This window comes from Neofelis nebulosa, chromosome X (genome assembly GCF_028018385.1).
Source record: "Neofelis nebulosa isolate mNeoNeb1 chromosome X, mNeoNeb1.pri, whole genome shotgun sequence".
NCBI lineage: Eukaryota > Metazoa > Chordata > Mammalia > Carnivora > Felidae > Neofelis > Neofelis nebulosa.
Window position 1 is genome coordinate 97,427,741 of NC_080800.1, and position 17,868 is coordinate 97,445,608.

General features: G+C 45.8%; 1 long non-coding RNA gene across 2 annotated transcripts; it reads left to right on the top strand.

Moving 5' to 3' along the window:
• Window positions 1-2,178: 2,178 nt before the first annotated feature.
• LOC131502956 (uncharacterized) lies at window positions 2,179-14,977 on the top strand. Of its 2 annotated transcripts, none has more exons than XR_009257284.1 (3): window positions 2,179-7,619; window positions 9,059-9,233; window positions 10,211-14,977. It is a non-coding gene; the product is annotated as an uncharacterized LOC131502956 (long non-coding RNA). The 2 variants fall into 2 exon arrangements; XR_009257283.1 differs by having other exon boundaries at window positions 2,179-7,081; window positions 7,334-9,233.
• The last annotated feature ends 2,891 nt before the right edge of the window (window positions 14,978-17,868 follow it).

A 17,868-nucleotide genomic window follows, 5' to 3' on the forward strand; every position in this document is an offset into this window, starting at 1 on the left:
TTTCTCTCACGTTCCACTCAATCATCGTTTGGTTCCACTTTTGGGGAAGTTTCCTTAACTCCGGCTACCTGAGCCTCAGCTCTGATCTGTAAAAGGGTGTTAAGAGAACCTACCTCAAACGGTATTGTGAGGTATGGATGAAATAAATCATAGAAAGCGAACTTTAATAAACGGTGGCTTTTTATAAAGCACATGCGGCTGTTCTGGCACCATTTCCTTCTCCTTTTTTTTTTTTTTCTTTTTTTGAGAGATTTATTTTTAAGTAATCTCTACACCCCACTCGGGGCTTGAACTCACGACCGTGGGATCAAGAGTTGCACGCTCCGCCGACTGAGCCGGCCAGGCGCCCCTCCTTCCCCCACCTCTTGTGTGAAAATGATCATTCTGGCGGCTGCAAAACGTCTGATGTTTACAACATCATGTTACACTATTTACCCTCATTGTACAGAATTGTGGTAGCTGCGTGACGTTTTCCAATCGCCCTGCTTTTAGAAAAAGTTCTACATTTGAATCTTAGAATGTTAGACTTAGAATCTGAACTCTTTTTGTGCTTCTAAAAACACTAAAATCAAACGTGGTTCCTCCCTATCTATCTATCTATCTATCTATCTATCTATCTAATATCTATCACCCATCGATCATCTGCCTATCCATCCATCCTACCCTCCCTTCTTTTACTCCTCCCTCCCTCCCTTCCTTCCTTCCCCTCCCTCCTTTCCTTCCTTCCCCTGGGGTAGATGAAAACTGGAAAAATAATGCTGGATAGCTGCTCCTTGGCAGTAAAATGGGTTGGCTTGGAGCCCAAACAAACCATTTTCTCCCGATGTGAGTGCCGTGTAAACAATGTATGAGGATTAAGGTGAGGTGGGGGCGCTGGGGAGGCTTACGGGCAATTGACAAACCTCAGCCCCGAGGGGAGGCCTGGCTTAACTGTGAGCTTTACACCCGAGAACTGCGTAGTCTGTACACAGGGGCCCCGTGGAGACTAGACCTAGAATTATAGAGGAAGAAGGTACATGAGCCAGGAGCAATCTAGGTTCGCTCTATTTAGTTGATCGTTTTCTTTCAACCAGGAGTGACATTCAAACTGTATGACATAGGGGCGCCCAGGTGGCTCAGTCGGTTAAGCGTCTGACTCTTGATTTCGGCTCAGGTCATGATCTCACGGTTTGGGAGTTCGAGCCCCGCAATGGGCTCTGGGCTGACAGCGTGAAGTCTGCTTAGGATTCTCTCCCTCTCTCCCTCTCTGCCCCTCCCCTGCTCTCTCTCTCTCTTTCTCAAAAAATAAATAAACTTAAAAAAAAAAAAACCTATACGACATGGGCACCAACCAGTCGGATCTCATGCCAGCCTGTGCTGTGCGATGCTGGACCAGTCACTTCTCTTTTCTTTGTCTCCGTTTGTCACCTGTGAGAAAAGGAGTAAGCGATCCACAGAGGCCCTTCAGGTCTAATATTAACAATCAATACAATGGCAATTTGGGGTTGTTTACTTTTAAAATTTTTCTCATGTTTATTTATTTTTGAGAGAGAGAGTGTGTGTGTGTGAGTGTCGGGGGTGGGGGGCGGGCACAGGGAGAGAGGGAGACCCAGAATCCAAAGCAGGCTCCGGGCTCCGAGCTGTCCGCACAGAGCCCGGCGCGGGGCTCCAACCCACGGACCCGAAGATCGTGACCTGAGCTGAACTCGGACGCTTAACCGACTGAGCCCCCCAGGCGCCCCTTGGGGTTGTTTTTAGAAAAGAATGGAAGCAGATGTAGAAAACTAGCAGCTGACCTAAGATTTAATAGATTTGAAAATTGCAGAGCAAACCGGAGGGTGATCCTATGAGTTATTGTTTGACTCGAGAACTGGACTAAGAATGAACACCGAATGTCTTATGTCCACGACATCTCCAAAAGCACTAGAAGGGAAACCAGGATAGCCCTACCCAAGACGTGAGTTCGCGTTTTTGCTTTACAGCTTTGATGTTGCAGCTGCGCCCCACACGAGCCCCCACCTGCATGCGTAGACAAGATACCTTTCCCCTTCCAAGTCTACTACTTTTTTTTTTTAACGTTTGTTTATTTATTTATTTATTTATTTTGAGAGAGTAAGAGAGAGAGAGAGAGCAGAGGAGGGGCAGAGAGAGAGAGGGAAAGAGAGAGAATTCCAAGAGAATTCCAAGAGCCTGATTCCAAGAGCCTGAGGGGCTCAAACTTACAAACTGGGAGATCACGACCTGAGCCGAAGTCGGATGCTTAACCGACTGAACCACTCAGGCCCCCCTACTACTTTCTTGTAGGCTTCTGTCTCCAGCAGCTACCAGCTGCAGGGCTCTCTCACTGGCGGGCAGTGGCTTGTCCAGTCTGGCAAGAGTCCATGTTCCAGACCTTTCCTAACTTCCTCTCTTTTCAGACTCGCCCTGCCTCATTTCCTCTTCCTTCTGACCTCTGCCTCCTTATAAGACATTTGACCATTTCATCCGTGCTCTTGTGATCAAGAAAGGCCAACATGACCTCAGGTTGTGAGTTCAAGCCCCACGTGAAATGTAGAGATTACAGAAAAATAAAATCTCAAAAAAACCAAAAACACTACAACATGGAAAATACACATTATCAAAGCTTATTTAAGGTTGTTGGTTTAATTAAAATGGACATGTGTTTAGAGTTATCAGGATTACGGGGCACCTGGGTGGCTCAGTCGGTTAAGCATCCGACTTCGGCTCAGATCGTGATCTCGTGGGTTCGTGGGTTCGAGCCCCGCATCAGGCTCTGTGCCGACAGCTCAGAGCCTGGAGCCTCTTCTGGATTCTGTCTCCCTTTCTCTCTGCCCCTCCCCTGCTCACACTTTGTCTCTGTCTGTCTCAAAAATAAGCATAAAAAAAATTTAGAGTTATCAGGATTAAATATAGAACTTTTATCCTGCCCCTGTTTACTGAAAATCACTTAAGTTCCTGTTATCTCTGTTGCAAATTTGTCAGGAAAAAAAAAAACCTTAAAATGATGATCGACTTTGTCCACTGCCTCATGAAGTTTTGTGGATAGTCTACATGTAATTGTTAGGAAGAAGTAAGTTAAACACGTGTAAATAAGATTAAAAGGTTTATAGGCAAACTTCTAAATAGCTTCCAAAATCTTTAAAGTTTTGCGAAGTGAAATGACGAGTAAAGTTAAATTCATTGAGGAGCACCTGGGTGGCTCAGTCGGTTCAGCACCTGACAACTTGATCTCAGCTCAGGTCTTGATCTCAGGGTCATGAGTTCAAGCCCCGGGTTGGCCCCCATGCTGGGTGCGAAGCCTACTTTAAAAAAAAAAAAAAAAAAAAAAGTTAAATTCTTGACTATCTAGATCATTTCCAAAAAGGTAAGCTAAGAAAACAGTACGTAGTGAAAATCAATCAATAAACCACAACGCCATCATCATACCTTAAAAAATTAACAATAATTGCCTAAAACTATCAGATATCCGGTCGGTGTTTACACTTCCCCAACCGTCTCAAGTTGTTGTTGTTGTTGTTGTTGTTGTTTCTATAACGTGTTCGAATCGGGATCCGGCAAGGCTCATGGTCAATTTTTGAACGCCGATGCTTTGTTATGTACAGGGGGCAAGGATTCGGGAGCTAATGATTGTTTGGCCCTCGAACCCTCTCTGCTTTGGCGTCTAGTCGTGAATATGGCCCTGTCCTCACACAGTAGTTTTTCCCCCCTTTCAGGCTGCTGTGACTAAACACTAGTGTAACTGTGTTCCACGGAACTCTGGAAAGTTTTTACAAGGGACAGTAAGTCATCTATGAAAGAAGTGAAAACTCAAGGTTGGCCTTGAAATTCAGAAGTTCTTACGCAACCAACACCCAGGTTTCCCTGGGGGAAAGAAAAACCCTACACACACACACACACACACACACACCCCGCCCCACCCCCCACACAACCAAACGCCAACTTTTAATATGTGTAGAGAATGTTTATGCAAATGGCAATAGAAAGCCTGTCCGTGTTGTGCCATTCCCCCCCCCCTCAGAATCAGGGCCAGTATAAGCACGTTGGAAGTGTCTTATTGAAAGGGCCCTTCAGCATGGATTAACTTGGGCCAAAATGGTGTGACCCGTTTCTGGTATTTGTAAATGTACTGGGAATTGGAAAGCAGGGTGGAAAAATAAGCTTCTGAGTCTGAGGAGCAGGGGAAGGAAAATTATGTGTGGTTAAGTACGTGCTCCTTCAACCTGCTGAGTGTATGCTTAGTCATGCAGTCTTTGGTAAGTTGCTGGCCTGAATAGCATTGGGAAATTTTGGTCTACACCACGTGACCGTCACCAGCAGGATATAGTAGGTACATTGGAGTGAAACAAAGCTGACTGAATTGAACTGTGGAGTCTGGGAGCCGCATTCCTGCTGCGAGGGTCTGCGCTATTCCACGTGTTTATTCCTTCATTCCAGAAGATCCATTAGTGGGTAGATCTCTCATTGGGTACTGGTCGGGGGGTAACCTGAAGGATTTGTGCCCCATAGCTGCCCTCCTGGGCTAAGGGATGGAGGGAGATGGTCGTGTATATAAGTAATGAATGATCTTCAAGGCCGAGTGTGAAAAATTAGAGCTATAAAAGGAGGTCCAAATAAAGTGCCGTAGGCAGGGATGTTGGGGCTGGGAGGAGACCCAGAAAAAGCTTTTGAGGAAGGGGTTAGTTGATCTGAAGCTTGAAGTGTCGGGAGAACGTGAACAGATCAAGAAAGGGGAGCATCCTTGTCCTGGGAGGAGTTTGCGTAAAGTCACAGATGGCGGCGGCAGCATGGATCGTGGGAGGAAGATAGTGGAGATAAGCAGATGAGTTAGGAGCTTAGCTGAGAGGTGGTGAGGATCTCCGGTGCCAGAAACATTGGCGAGGAGAGCTCAGGTCTGAACTATTTTAGCGGTGGACTCACCAGGACTTTGTGAACGGACGGGAGATGTTCAAGGTGCTGTAGAGAAGCAAAGGCTTGAGTGGGGGGTGCGGGGTGGGGTGGATGAGAAATATGGATTCCATCTTGGACATGCTGACTATGGATTGTTGGAGGGAACCATTGGGTCATGATTTCCAACAGGGTTGGAGGGCGCCCGGGGTGGCAACGAGAGGCAAGCTTCAAGAGTCAGGGCCGTGGGAGCCGGCCACTTGGGAAAGACCAATGGCGTCACCCCCAGAAGAAGACACATTGTAAGCCTCTTGGCACAGGGTGAAGAAACTCCAAATCCGAGCTTGCCACGGGGCAGTCGTGGGATGGCAAGCAAGACGTCAGGGTAGAGAGAGCGCTTACCGGCAACTTGCAGCTTAAGAGTGATACAGTGCCGCCATCTGGGGGCTGCGTGTGGAAATGGTAATGGCAGCTTTGTGAATGCCACTTAGTGACAGGGGACATTATTTTGGCGCCAGTGAAACCCCTCCTCTCAAAACCCTTTTGTAGGTCTTCCTTGAAGTCTTTTTAGCCTGCCTCTATTTCTCTGCCCTTGGTGAAGATAACTATAGGGGCACGTGTTTTCTAGTACCCTGTCTTTCCAGAAGGGTTTAACCCTTGACAGCAGACTACTTCCGGTCAGCTACGGCATCCTAGCGCTGAATTGAGATCTTTCCTGCTGCTGCTGCTGCTGTCCTATAGCTACCGACCAAGGTTCTGGCTTGGACCACAACTCCCTGCTGGGCCCACCAAATCCCTTGTTTTGACTGAGTCACTGGTTGGCTTTGACTCTGGATACTAGAACAGCTTCCTTTTTGCCTCCAGGGGCACCGCTTACTCATTGATGTTTTCTTTTGCCAACCTCCTTTTCCGGAGTGGAACCGGGTCTTCGTCTTTTCATTCATTCCTTCGAGAAACATTTATCGAGTGGCCACGGTGTGCTAAACACTGAGGCTACGTTAGGGAGAAACACAGATGCGGCCCGTCAAAACGCTTGTATGACAGTCTAACTGTAAAAACAGAAAACAATCGTATGAAATGTGATCACTGCTCTGAGGGAAAGGTTGATGATGCGGTGGGAGCGGGTAGCAGGGGAATCTGACCAAGTCTTGAAGGGTAGGTAGCAAAAGCTTTTCCAAGGATGCGATATTTAAGCTGAAATTTGAAGGATTAGTGGGAATTAGCCAGGAGGTAAATATTCTGAAAAATATGAACTCCACAAGGCTTAGGAAAGAAGGTGCCATCATTCTGGCTCCTGTGTCTTCTGGAATGCTGGCGCAGTAGGGAGATTCAACAGCTTTATACAGACAGTCCCTGGGACAGTCTGGAATCTGGAGTTGGCATGTCAATTAAAGTGACAAGTATGTGTCTGAAATAAAAATAAAAATTACAATAGCAATAGTCAGGGGTGCCTGGGTGGCTCAGTGGTTAAGTGTCCAACTCCTGATTTCGGCTCAGGTCATGATCTCACGATTTGTGGGTTTGAGCCCCGCATCAGGCTCTGTGCTGATAACTCAGAGCCTGCTTGGGATTCTCTTTCTCGTCTCTCTCTGCCCCTCCCCTGCTTGTGCTCTCTCTCTCTCTCTCTCTCTCTCTCTCTCTCTCTCTCTTTCTTGCTCTCTCTCAAAACAAACAAATAAACTTTAAAAAAACAACAATCAGAAAGTTGGGAAACAGAAATAGAGACCCCCCCCCCCACCAAATTCCAAATTAGCCTCCCCTTTTTGGAAAGGAATACATACAAGTAGATAAAGAAATACTAATATTCTTGAAGTCTTAAAGTACTAGGTTCTAAGAATTGAGCCAATTTTAAAAATCTCCACGTACACTCACTTGAACTGGAACATAATGTCTTAAATATTCAGATCAGAACATTAGATCTGAACCAGAGTAAGATGTCAAAACCTACTCGAACTTCAGATTCCTCATCAGTAAAATAGGGATAATGATAGCAGCTACATCCTTGGGTTTTTTGGAGACATAATGGAGTTCACACTTGCAAAGCACTCTAAACCAGTGCCGGACTCAGAGTAAGCACAAAATACACGTTAGTGTTATTATTTCAGGGCTGACCTGTTCATAGAACTTTCAGGTCGATGGAACACTGAGGTTGCTTTGACACCCTGCCATGGAAAAAAACCCAGCTACTCCAGCCACTCAAAAAGCCAACCCTGAAGTGGTAAGTGAAAAAAAAAAAAAAAAAAAAAAAAAGCCAAGTATGTTTCATGTAAGTTACCTGGTTTGCGGAGGGACACACGGAGCTATTCTGCAGCTCCTCTTCCTAGGGGATCTCGTCTTCCCTCATTCCTGACAGGTAATCTAGTCTCTGCCTAAATACCCCCAGCAGCAGGGGGTTCTCTATTATTGGGGGTATGTCATTTCATTCACTGATAGCCAATTCTCACTTTTTAGATCAATCTTTCCATTCTAGAGTCAAAAATCACACTCCTCGCGGATCTATCTACTTGTTAATCCTTCTGCCCCGGGGGAACGGAAGGGAACAGAGAAAGTTTCCCACACAATTGGCAACAATGGAACAGGACGCTACAGTGCAATAGTGTATCACTGTTAAAATTCCTGAATTTGATCACTGCGCTGTGGGCTATCTCTGAGAATGTCCTTGTCCTTGGAAATTACCCACTGAAGTGCGAAGAAGAAGAGTGGAATGATATATGCAACAGTTCTGCAAGTGGTTCCGAAAAAAAGAACATTAGTGTGTAAGTAGTGAGAGAGTCCCAAAATATTCAAAACTGGTGGAATCTGGATAGACGGCGTGGGAGGATTCTACGTAGTAGTCTGGCAACTACTCCGTAATGCTGAAATTATTTCAAAACAAAAAGTTAATTAAAAAAATCTTCCCTCTTCCATAGGAGAGCTCTTGAAAGGCTTTGAGAACAATGATCACATTTATCTGATGCTACTTTTCTCTTTCACTCACTTGTTCGTCAGTTGGTTCGTTCGTTCATTCATTCATCCTTCGACAAAGATTGATTGAGCATCTGCTTTGGGCCAGGCCGAGAGCGGGGCACTGTGGATACGGCAGAGGAGATAGTCCCTTCCACCGGCTCTCATGGAACTTGGGGGCACTTGGGGGAGACCAGGGGTAATGAACAAGAAGTTCTATTCTTTCTGCCTGGGATAGAATTGTAAAGGAAGAGTAGAGATGGTAGTAGGAGGGAGCCCACAAGCAGGTTCTGAGCCTAGCCAATGGCCCCAGCATCTAAGGTCATAGGGATGCAGAGGACAGTAAGCCAGAGAGATTAGCACTCCTTTATGAAAAATCTGTTGGCCGAGGGGAAGGATTTGTGAGCCCAGGTGAACAGCCTCGGACAAGCATTTGACAAGTTGTTCCACCTGTTCCCTTAAATGTCACAGCGCGTTGGAAAGAGATTACCTGGATTTGAATGACAGCTGCTGTGTCCCGGTGACGTAACTATGAAAGAACTGGGATAGCCTCGGTCCCTTGGTGCAGGTTGGAACCGGTCAATGGTAGGCGTCTTTAGCCCGCTCATCGCAAAGCCGGGGACTGTCCCAGGTCCCAGAGCCCCAGCAGCACCCCTGCCTCTGCTCTCGCCCCCATCGATCCCAGGACCTTGGCCACACACACAGTTGAGCTTGGGTTTGGGTTGTGTCTAGAAGAGTCCCGAGAACAGAGATCCCAACAGGAACCAAGGCAGTTTCTGTAATAGGATGTGCCTTATAGCTTAGATAGCTAGCTTTGGAGTTAGATGGACCTGTTTTCAAAACGTGACCTCACCTAAGCTGTGTTACCTTAGGCTCCTTTCTTAACCTCTCTGAGTGCCCGTCTCTATTAAACGTAGCGGCCCACGGGCTAGGGTGGAAGATTAAGGGAGTGTGTAAAGCGGATGCGAAGCCCTTGACCCGATGCCTGGGACTTTGGAACGGTCAATAAATATTTATTCCCCTCCACCTCTTTTGGGCGGAGGAGGCAGAACCAGTCTGAGCAAGACTAACACGCCTTGAGGTCTTAAACAGGAGGTTTTAAAATGCAATTTTGATCGTTTCATGGAGCGGCAGCACATGGAAAACAGAACAAAAACAGGCATGCAACAGAGACTCAGACTTTACAAGGATCACTGCCCTTAACCTTCACAGTAACATCGGAGCCGGATGCAATGATACACTCTGTTTACAGGTGTGGAAACTGAGGCACAGGAGGATTAAGAAACTGAGAACTCAGTGACAGACGCCCAAATGGAAGCTAATTGGTCCGGCGGAGCCTGAGGGGCACCACAGAAGCCCTCTGCAGGCCTCTTTTCATTCAAAACTGCTCTCTTTCCCCAGGGGTAACCACCACCCTGACTTTTCTGGTAAGCTCTCCTTGCTTTCTGAAATACCAGAAATACTTTTGACAGTCTCCCCTGTGTTTGAGCTTTGTGTGAATGGATCTGGGCCATACATTTTTTTTTAAAGATTTATTAATTTTTGAGAGAGAGAGAGAGCACAAGCAGGGAAGGGGCAGAGAGGGGGGCAGTACAGAAGATCCGAAGCGGGCTCTGTGTTGATGGCAGTGAGCCCGATGTGGGGCTCGAACTCACGAGCCGTGAGATCAAGACAGGAGCCGAAGTCAGACGCTCAACCGACTGAGCCACCCAGAGCCCTGCCATAAATCTTCTTTTTTAATTTTTTTTAACGCTTATTTATTTTTGAGACAGAGAGAGACAGAGCATGAACGGGGGAGCGTCAGAGAGAGAGGGAGACACAGAATCTGAAACAGGCCCCGGGCTGTCAGCACAGAGCCCGACGCGGGGCTCGAACTCACAGACCATGAGATCATGACCTGAGCTGAAGTCGGACGCCCAACCGACCGAGCCACCCAGGCTCCCCAACCTTCTTTTTTAAAAACCGACTTCTTACATCTGACTTTGGCCCCACATTGGGCTCTCTGCTGTCAGCACGGAGGCTGCTTCGGATCCTCTCTCTCCCTCTCTCTCTCTCTGCCCCTCCCCCATGCCTCTCTCTCTCTCTCTCTCTCTCTCTCTCTCTCTCTCTCTCAAAAATAAACATTAAAAAAAAAGAATTAAAAAAACCCCAGCTTTGAAAAAAAACCCAGCTTATTAATGGCTGATTAATATTCCATTATATATATATATATATATATATATACACACTTTATATACACATTATATATACACACACACACATTATATAAATATATACATATAGGTGTATGCACACACACTACATATTCTTTATTCATCTGTGGACGCACACTTGGGTTGCTTTCCTATCTTGGTTATTGTAAATGGTGCTGCATTGAACACAGGGGTGCAACTCTCTTTTTCAGATTAGCGTTTTCATTGTCTGTGGCTAAATACCCAGAGGTGGAATTGCTGGATCATGTGGTAGCTCTATTTTTAATTGGCGGAGGAGCCTTCATACCGTCTTCCCCGATGGTTACTCCCATTTACCTTCCCATCCACAGCGCGCGAGGGCTCCGTTTTCTCCACGCACGCTGGAATACCACTCAGCCATTAAAAACAATGAGGTCGTGCCATTTGTGACAACACGGATGGACCTAGAGGGCGCTGTGCAAAGTGAAAGAAGTCCGAGGAAGGCAAATACCGTACGGTTTCACTTGTCTGTGGAATCTAAAAAACAAAAACAGGCAAACAACCAAATGGGCTCTTAAACACAGAGAACAAACTGGTGGCTGCGGGCGGGGAGGGGTGGGGGGATGGGCAAAATAGGCGAAGGGGGCTCAGAGCTACCAACTTCCGGTTATAAAATAAACAAGTCATGGAGTTGAAGAGCACGGCACAGGGAAGACGGCCAACAGTATTGTAATAACATCTGGATGGTGACAGACGGGGACCGCCCTAGTGGTGAACACTGAGTACCGTGTAGAATTATCGAATCACTATGTTGTGCACCTGAAACCCATAGAGTCTTGTACGTCACCTATACCTTCAATAATAAAAGCAAATGTAAGCCACTTATGATTTTTAAAAACACAGATGTTAAAGCAATGTAAAAAAAAAAAAAAAAAAAACAAGAAAAGAAATAAAAATGTAGGGGGCGCCTGGCTGGCTCAGTCAGAACGTGCAGCTCCTGACCTCAGTGCCGTGAGTTCAAGCCCCATGTTGGGCGTGGAGCCTAGTTGAAAAAAAAAAAAAAAAAAAAAAAAGTAACTAAATAATAAAGACAAATAAATGACAATGAAAAAATGAAACAAAGACAACTTTATACGCCGCACACTCATACAATTCATCCTTTTAAGGTAGACAATTCAGTGGCTTTTAAAATATTTTCAGAGCTGTACAATCATTGTCACAATCGATTTTCCGACATTTCCATCAGCCCGAAATGAAACCCTGTACCCGTTAGCAGTCACCCCCTTTCCTCTCCTCCCTCCCCTCCCCAGCCCCTGGAAACCATTAGTCTACTTTCTGTCTCCTTGGGCTTGGCTATTCTGAATAACTCCTGTGAATGGAACCGCACGATATGTGGCCTTGGGTGACTGGCTTCTCTTACTTCATATGATGTTTCCAAGGTTCATCCGTGGATCAGTACTTTATTCCTTTTATCCACCCATCCGTTAATGGGCATTTGGGTTGTTTCCGCTTTTTGGCTATTGCTTCTAATGGTGCTGTGGACATTTGGGTACAAGTTTCGACGTGGATATATGTTTCCGTTTCTCTTGGGTATTCACTGAGGTGTACGATTATTGCACGGTATGGTAATTCTGTATTCAACCTGTTGAGGAAATTCCTGACTGGTTTCCGAAGTGACTGTATCATTTTACATTCCCACCAGCGATATTTGAGCACTCCACCCCATATCCTTGCCAACATCTGTCATTGTCTGTCTTCTTTATTATAGACATCTTGGTAGGTATAGGGTGGTCTCTCATTATGGTTTCCATTGGCATTTCCTGATGGCCAATGATGTTGAGCATCTTTTCATGTGCTTATTGGCCATTTCTGTACCTTCCCTAGAGAAATGTCTGTTCAGATCCTTTGCCCATTTCTAATTGGATTCTTTGCCTTTTTGTTATTGAATTATAAAGGCATTTTATTTATTCTAGATATAAGTCCCTTATCAGATATACAGTTTGCATGTATTGTCTCTCGCTCTGCGGATTGTCTTTCCCCTTTCCCAGTAGGGTCCTTTGACGTACCAAAGTCTACTTATCCATGCTTTCTCTTCTTGCCTGTGCTTTCATGTCTTAGAAGTTTCTGCCTAACTCAAGGTCACAAATATTTATTTCAACTATGATTTCTTCTAAGAGTTTTTAAATTTTAGCTCTTGTATTTCATTTTTGGTTTTTTTCCATTATCTACTTTGTATTAATGTTTTGCTTATTTTTTGTGTTTCAAAACGTTTATTTATTTTTGAGAGACAGAGTGTGAGCAGGGAAAGAGCGAGAGAGGGGGAGACAGAGGATCAGAAGCCGGCTCTGCACTGACAACAGAGAGCCCGATGTGGGGCTTGAACTCCCGAACCGTGAGATCATGACCTGAGCCGAAGTCAGATGCTCCCTTAACTGACTGGGCCACCCGGGTGCCCCTTGTATTATCTTTTTTTAAGTTTGATTTATCTCAGTAATCTCTACATCCAATGTGGGGCTCTAAGTCACAACCCCGAGATAGAGAGTCTCATGCTCTTCCGACTGAGCCAACCAGGCACCCCATAGTTTGTACTAATTTTTGTACATGGTACGAAGTGGGGGTCCAGCTTCATTATTTTGTATTTGGACACATAACTGTCCCCGTGTCATTTGTTGCACAGACTGTTCTTCCCCACTGAAGGAACAGTCTGGCACCCTTGTGTCGAAAATTGACTGTAAATGTCTGGACTTATTTTTGGACTCTCACTTCTATTCTATTCTGATCTGTATATCTCTTCTCATGCAAGTACCACACAGTCTTGATTCTGTAGCTTTTTATAAGTTTTGAAACTGCGAAGAGTTAATCTTCAAGCTCTTCTTTTTCAAGATTGTTTGGCTATTCTGGGTCCCCTGCATTTCCACATGACTTTTACCACCAGCTTGTCAATTTCTACCAAGAAGCCAACCAAGATTATGATACGGATCACGGTGAATTTGTAGATCAATCTGTAGGTCACTATCTTAGCAACATGAAGTCTTCCAATTTGTGAAAATAACGTATCTTTCCATTTATTTAGATCTTTCATTTCTTTCAGTGATAATGTGTGGTTTTCATGGTGGGAGTCTCACACTTTTAAAATTTATTCATAAATATGTTCTTTTTTGAAGTTACTATAAATGGATTTCTTCATTTCATATTTGGATTGTTCATTGCTAGCGTATAGAAATACAACTGAGTTTTGTATATCGATCTTGTATCTTACAACCACGCTGAATTAATCTATTCCACTGGTTTTCCAGTGGCTTCTGTAGGCTTTTCTATATACAAAAGCATATCATCCACAAATAGAGATCATGTTACTTGTTCCCAATGTGGATGTTGCTTATTGCTTTTTTCTGCCCTAATTTCCCTGGCTAGAACCCCCATCTCTTAGGGTTGCTAGACCCAATTCTAACTTGGGGTGGGGGCTGATCCCTCAGTGAACACCAAACAATTCTCAGATACCACCAAGGTGTCAGAGAATTCAACTTAATTCTGACACTGTCTACCCGGAGGTGGCATCAGACGCCATAGTTAAAGGGCTTAGCCTTACAGGACAGTCCCCCACCCCCACCTCAGATGCCAGTCTCAAGCCCAGGCTGTTACCTGTGTTTCTATCTGGCTACACGTTGGAGGTTCCAGCGACCTTCTCCTTATTTATTTTTGAGAGAGAGTGTAAGCGGGGGACGGGCAGAGAGAGGGAGGCAGAGGATCCAAAGAGGGCTCTGCACTGACAGCAGCGAGCCTGGCGGCGCGGGGCTCGAACCCGCAAACTGCAAGATCGTGACCGGAGCTGAAGTCGGACGCTCAACCGACTGAGCCACCCCAGTGCCCCTCTTGTTTGCTTTTTAATATGTGCAAGTGGATACTTAACTCATTAGCTTTTGGCCTTTCATCATTGCTAAAAGACACTTTTTCCTTCTAAGCACTGCTTTGGCTGCATCCGAAGCAGTTTCGATGTCTTTTCACTGTTGTTCAACTACAAATGTTCTGTGACTCCACTATTGCTTTTCTAATACCCAGCTTTTTCCGTTGTCTTTTGTAATTATCGATTTGTAACTTCTTTGCATTATGATCAGATTCCAACTTTTTGAAATGTGGCTTGCTTTCCGGCTTGGGACATGGTCACGTTTCATCAACCTCGTGCATGTGTATTCTGTGGTTGTTGGTTGCAGTGTTCTATACAATGGCGGTAAGCTCAAGTTATTGATTATGTTGTTCAAAAATTCTATATCCTTGGAGACCCTTTTATGTCTCTCGGATGAAGTACGGGGTGGGGGAGACCTCCCACTCGGATTATGGTATTTGTCTATTTCTCCTTTTAGTAAGTTAACGTCTCCTTTATATATTTTGAGGTTTTGTTATAAATGCATAATCATTCCTGGTGAATTGAGTCTTTTATCATTAGGAAATGTCCTCCTACATCTCGAATAATGCTGTTTGCTTTTTAAGTGTATTTTGTTTGAATATCTCTATACAAGTGTTCTATCGCTTATGTCATTATTCGGGTGACTTAGCTCTCCCCATCTTTTTATGGTCAACCTATCTGTATCCTTATATTTTGAATTTGTCTCTCTCAAACAGCATACAGGCGTACTTATTCATCCTACTTGATAATACTTGAGCGTTTAGCTCATAAACATTTATTTATTTAAAAAAAATTTTTTTTAACGTTTGCTTCTTTTTGAGACAGAGAGAGACAGAGCATGAATGGGGGAGGGTCAGAGAGAGAGGGAGACGCAGAATCTGAAACAGGCTCCAGGCTCTGAGCGGTCAGCACAGAGCCCGACGCGGGGCTCGAACTCGAGGACCGTGAGATCGTGACCTGAGCCGCAGTCGGACGCTTAACCGACTGAGCCACCCAGGCGCCCCTTAGCTCATAAACATTTATTAAAATTATTGATATATTGGGGTTTCAAGCTACCATTTTATTTTGTGCTTGCATTGGTTCCCCCTGAGTTTCTTTTGCCTCTTCTTTCTTGATTTAAAAAGAATTGACTTAAAAGGAATTTTTTTTTTTTAATTTTTTTTCAACGTTTTTTATTTATTTTTGGGACAGAGAGAGACAGAGCATGAATGGGGGAGGGGCAGAGAGAGAGGGAGACACAGAATCGGAAACAGGCTCCAGGCTCCGAGCCGTCAGCCCAGAGCCTGACGCGGGGCTCGAACTCACGGACCGCGAGATCGTGACCTGGCTGAAGTCGGACGCTTAACCGACTGCGCCACCCAGGCGCCCCGACTTAAAAGGAATTTTTAAAAATTTTTCGGTTCTTTTCCATCTCCGCTAGTTTGAAGATTTACATCCTGTTGCTGTTATTTTAATAATTACATCCTATTATTGCCTACATACATAATTACCTTTGATAAAAGTCTAGATGTAAGTACCTAAGTCGCTTCCGATGTGATACAAGGCCCTTAGAAAACTTGAACTCCATTTACGCTGCTTCTGACGTCTTTTCTTATCGTAAGGTCCTTGCAAGTTTCTTTTTTAAAAAACAGAATGGACGTTTGTGTGATTCCTTCTTCCATCCGTGTTCACTCATATTGCCCACGTACTTTCCCTGCTCTCCATTCCGTCCTGCGTTTCCTTCTTCTAAGATAATTTTCCCCCTGAAGTACATCCTTTAGAATCTCCATTAGGGCAGTCTGCCGGTGGCAATCTCTCTTAGTTTTTCTTTGCCTAAAAATATCTTGCTATCACCCTCTCGTTGAGTATTTCCATGAAAGATGCCGCCCTTGGGGTCTCAGCTTAGGCTGGGGAGGGGTCTTTCATAAGCGTCCCGCATCCGGGCTTTGGCTTCTGATGAGCCAAAGAGCTCGAGCGTGAAGTGTCTGTAAGCCCTCAGCTACTTCGATGGGAGAACAATGTCTATTTCAACAGGGCTGCTGGAGAGGCTTAAGTGAGATAATGGATGGAAAATTCCTGACAGAGAGGAGCAAAGCAACCAAAGGTAGCTATTATTGGTTCAACCAAAAGTTTTAGTTCCTAACCATCAACTTTTCTAAAGTTTATGCTTTTGCAATTGGAAAATAAAATGCGGCCCCCCTTAGAGCCACGAGAGCCTGAATCTTTGCCATTGGAAGTGGCCCCCGACACCCCAAAACATGCAGCCAGAGATAAGGGATGTTCAAGAACCGACTGGAGCCAGCTTAGCCACCCTCCTCCCAGGTCTGCATGGAAAGACCCTCTTTTTGTTCTCAGGACCCAACCCAGGCACCTGGTACACAATCCATTTCTTTTTTTTTTTTTTTAATGTTTATCTATTTATTTGAGACAGGGAGAGAGGGGCAGGGAGAGAGGGAGAGAGAGAATCCCAAGCAGGCTCCACGCTGTCAGCGTGCAGCCAGATGCGGGGCTCGATCCCACGAACCGCGAGACCAAAACCAAGACTTGGGGGCTCAACCGACCAAGCCATCCGGCCACCCCCCACACACTCCGTTTCTTTTCAGCAATCTTGCAGAGCTCTGAGGTCTAGTCTTTGTCTTTTCTGATGCCGCCAGGGCCGGCTGCAGATCACCTGACTTGGTGATGAAACCCTTCAAATTCGGAAAAAGAATCTGCTGAGAGGCCAGGGGCAGATGTCGTGGTACTGGGGGGCCAAAGGAAGAGTGTCAAGTTAGCCCATAAGCTACTGCTGGCCTCAGCCCTGGGTCTGCAAGGTGACCAACCTGCCTTCTCCCCACCTCTATCACCCCATCCTACTCTATCCCGTCCACAAGAGACAGGCCACAATCCTGAGACGGAAGGTGCTTTGCCTCCAAATCTGGATTCTATACTTTGAGGAATTCTAAATACTAAGGTTGGAAAGAAGAGAACAGAAAGGGCAGGAGCGGGGCGGGGGGGGGGCCTGGGTGGCTCTCAGCCGGTTAAGCATCCGACTCTTGATTTCGGCTCAGGTCATGATCCCATTTTGCCCGTGTTCTCTCCCTCTCTCTCTCTCAAAATAAATAAAGAAACTTAAAAAAAAAGAAAGAAAGAAAGAAAGAAAGCAGAAAGGAGCAGGTGAAGTACCTTGAGTGCCAAAGAGGAACCCAACAGTAGCTTGAAGGGCACCCCACTGTTCACTCACTTCCAGCCATCACCAGTCACGAAAAAGCAACAGCAACTGCTTTGTGCGTGGGCCGTCCACTCGTGCAACGCATGCCCCCAGCACCCTGGCCCCTGAAAAGTCCCAAGTGGGGAAAGGAGCCATGCTGTTCCAGAATAAGGGGAACGAGGGTGTTAGGGGCTGAATTGTGTCCCTCCAGAGCACACGTGCGGGAGCCCTGGCCTCCGGTACCTCAGGACGTAACTGTAGGTGGAGATGCAGGGGACACCAATCCTGTGTGCACCTTGATCTGGATTCCTAGCCTCCAGACCTGTGAGGAAATAAATGTCCCCTGTTTGAGCCACCGGCTCTGTGGCCCTCGGTTATGGCAGCCCCAGCAGTCTCATACGTGGAGCCACTGACTTCCGACCCATTCACTCCGGACAGACTCCCTTTCACGGAGTTGCTCCTTCTCTGAGGCCAGTGATGCCCAACCCGGCAAGGGAGGGGTCCACTCAAGAGCTCACAGAAGGGCGACCTAGAATGCTGTCCTCGGGTTGAGAAATGGAAGAGCTCCATCACCGGCAGAGAGCTGTGGCTCGGGGAGGGGGGGGGTCTAGTCGAGTTGCGTTGGGTGTTAGTCCTCATACTTCTTCCTCAAGTACAAAGTGAAGGAGAAAGATCTTAAATGGAGAAAGGTTGGAGGGGGTGGTTTTTAACCATTACTGGACCACAGGCCCATCTAAACATGTGCAAAGCTCTGGACTCCGAGAAATATAGAGTCTGTATTAGTTTCTTGTGGCCGCCCTAACTAATTACCACCAACT